Source organism: Octopus bimaculoides, chromosome 10 (assembly GCF_046866305.1).
Source record: "Octopus bimaculoides isolate indiv1 chromosome 10, ASM4686630v1, whole genome shotgun sequence".
Taxonomy (NCBI): domain Eukaryota; kingdom Metazoa; phylum Mollusca; class Cephalopoda; order Octopoda; family Octopodidae; genus Octopus; species Octopus bimaculoides.
In genome coordinates, this window is record NC_142937.1 from 27,487,715 (window position 1) to 27,491,552 (window position 3,838).

The window sequence follows — 3,838 nt, forward strand, 5'->3', positions numbered from 1 at the left end:
TCCTTGACCTCAGAAAAAAGAAATCATCATAATTGTCACCATCACAAACATTGTCACCATCGTCCATTTTTTCCTAATCATCATCATCATCATCATCATCATCATTATTAATATTGCTATCATCATAAATTTTATCTCCATGATTTTCATTATTATTTAACGGTCATCACATTATTAGCAAAAGATATTACTTACCACCTTGCATCTATCTACATCTTGCAATTTTTCGAAAGGAAATATTCATATTTGGTACAATATGGTTTTAAAAAAATATATATACTAAGTTTCCAAAATGGACACCTGACTCACACACAAAAAAAAAAAAAAAGGTTTCCCATAACCACCAGGATTCGATAAAAATGTGACATCAATATAATGCAGCACTGATATGAAACTATATTGATGTAACCGAAATGATAGTACACCAGCTGTTTGAAATAATACTGTGCCAGGCATTGAAAATAAAACTACACCAGATGTTTTAGATAATGGTATCCCAGATGTTTAAAATAATAGTGTGCTAAATATTTAAATCAGTACACCAGATGTTTTAGATAATCGTATGCCAGATGTTTAAAATAATACACCAGATTAGAAAATTACTGTTTTCAAATCTCATGAGAGATATTCAGCAACAGTACTTTGGAGTAAAGATTATTTGCCACTATAACATGGCAGTCCTGGTTTAGGACTGGGTGGGTGTGCTAGATTCCCTTGTTCAAAAATATAAGGACACAGATAATGTTGTATAGCCAGTTGGAGATGATGTCACCTGGGGCTAAATTACAGCAACATTCGTCCTAAACCAGGACTGCCATGTTATACTGGCAAATAATCTTTACTCCAATATGCCGGATGTTCAAGATAGTAGCATGCTGGATATGTAAGGCGACAGTACACCAGATGTCTAAGATGGTAGTGCACAAGATGTTTAAAATAATAGTGTGCAGATGTTTAAAATATAATATACACCAGATATTTAAGGTAATAGAACACCAAATGTTTATGATAATTTCTATATGCCAAATGTTTAAGGTAATTGTACATCAGATAATACAGTTCTATATTTAAGAGATGAGGAATTATTTACATTATTTACATTTGACAGCTATTTGTTCTCATCTTGTTTGTGGTTAACACAATGTTTTGGCTAATATACCCTCCAGCCTTCATCATCATCAGGTCACTTCCTGGAATCGAACTCAGAATCTTGGGATTAGTAGCCCACACTCTTAACTACTATGCCATATGACTGTAGTAGTAGTAGTAGTAATAATAATAATAATAATAATAATAATAATAATAATAATAATAATAATAATAACAACATCGAAAAATTCCTTAAGAATGAGAACCTAGGTATGAAATTTCCCCAAGACACCTGATGAAGGGTCGAGGGTGTATCAGCCGAAACGTGTTAAAAACAAACAAGACGAGGACAAATATCCATCAAATGTAAATAATGTAAATAATGTAAATAACGTAGGATATCAGATGTTTAAAATTTGACAGTCAGTGCTTTCATCTCACAACAAATCATTTCTAATTATTAATTTGCATATCAGGACTGATGGGAATATTTGGAATAATTGAATGGAATAATTAAAAGGTCAACAAAAAATGAAAAAACAAATTTCTTGATGTAAAATTCCATAAGACACAGTGATTCAGTGGAAGGTAACATGAAAATATCAGTTCCTAATTAAAGCAGAAACCAGCAGTTTTTGAGGAGAAGGGTTAGTGGATGCCATCAATCAAAATTATGCCATCAATCAAAATTTTATTCATTGATCCCACAAAGGATGAAAGATAAAGTTGACTTTGGCAGAATTGGAACTCAGGATGCAAGAAGCCAAAAATTACAGAGAAATATCGACAAATGATGTCTCCAAAAAAGTGGAAAGTAAAAAGTAAGAAGAAAAAAAACCCAAAGAAGATTCTTAACACTTTGGAAGCATGAGTTTGGTTTAGCAGACCTGATTTTGTTTGATTCCATCCCTGGAAGACATGAAAATGGGTAGTGACATGGTTTTGTGTTTCATCATCATCATCATCATCCAGTGTTTTAAATCCATGTTTTGTCCCCATTAATGGGGGTAGCCAGATCTACCTCAGTGCCATAGCAACTGAGGCAGGCAGGGGTGAACAACGAGAGAAACAAGTGGAAAACAAGACAAGAAACATAAAGAATGACTCTTCATCAGTTGTCGGCTGTTCATCTACTGTGCTGGACTAGCCCTCATGCTGGTGGCATGTAAAAACACCCACTATACTCTTGGAGTGGTTGGCATTAGGAAGGGCATCCAGATCAGATTGGAGCCTGGTGCAGCCTCTGGCTCACCAGTCCTCAGTCAAACCTTCCAAACCTTGCCAGCATGGAAAGCAGACATTAAACAATGATGATGATGATGAGGATTATATATATATATATATATATATATATATATATATATATATATATACACACACACATATATGATATTTACCATGTTTACCATGTGAACTACGTGAACTATGTGAAAACATGAGATAGATATTGTATATATTGTTTTTTTTTGCGCAGGGGCTCCTTGAGACATGCAATTTATTTTAAGGGTTATGCAAGGGTAAAAAGGTTGAGAAACACTGCCCCCAGGCCAACCAAAACCTCAGGAGTGAATTTGGTAGATGGAAACTGAAAGAAACCCATCATGTATGTTTTCGTGTGTGAGTATGTAAGTATATTTGGGAAAATATGTTTGCATGAAATATTTCTAGTATTGAGTATATCCAAACTTTAGAGATATCGGTTGAACATTCTTATTAAGCAATTACAGCATGGGAGACATGTATTAGTCATTCAAAAACATACCAACTTCACTAAAATATTTAATTTTCATCTCACCAACTCTGACCCACCGACTGACATGACTTCAATGTTTAAGTGAAGTCAACAGTCTTTGTGTGTCTTGGAATGGCTAATGTATGTCTTCCACACAATAATTGTTTTAGTTTCAAGACATGGTCTCAGATCAAATCACTTACATGATCGTGACGTCTCTGAAATTCTTATCAAGCCTTCCATTAGAAATGTGTGCATTGCATCTGGATTTAGTAAGATAACAGGGTAACAGTGTTTGTAGGTTAGGTTGGGAGGAAGATGAGAAGAACTAAAATAAGATGGAATAAAATTAAAGAAAATAAAATAAGATACAATAAAGCGGAAAAATGAAATAAAGTAAAATAAAATGAGACAACATGCAGTAGAGGTAAAGGTGTAGAAGAATTTATTAATTTTCTATAAAAATTTGATGGATATAAATTTATGCTTTTTAAAGATCATGGCTTTAACCATTTAGCATCCAGATTATTGTCAAATGTTCTGTTTATTCATATTGTTTTGAATTAATCATTCAATATCTTGTTGCTAAAAGACTGTGATGATGTAATTGTCCATTTGTTGAATGACATTGTAGGGTAGGTGTGAGAGTCCAGATCTGTTCTGTTTGAACACAAAACAGGATGACTATTCTGGCCGGATGTGGTCAGTTTAAACGCTAATGGGTTAAAGGTTTGTGGATATAAGTTTTAAAAGTTGTAAAGCTTATTTTATTCAATTTCAGCCAGGTTACTTGAGATACACCAACACAATAAATCTGATATTTCGTTTTTTGATTTGGTTATAAAAAAAAAGAAAAAAAAAAAAAGAAATAAGTGGAAATTTTACTGGTGAGTGTATTAAATTATAAGACACTAAATGAAACTCCCTAGACACAACCGAATCTGATATTATCGCACAGAAAAGAAAATCCATGAAGTGTTGTGGAGATCAGCTTCTCTGTAGATGTTAACATTCAAA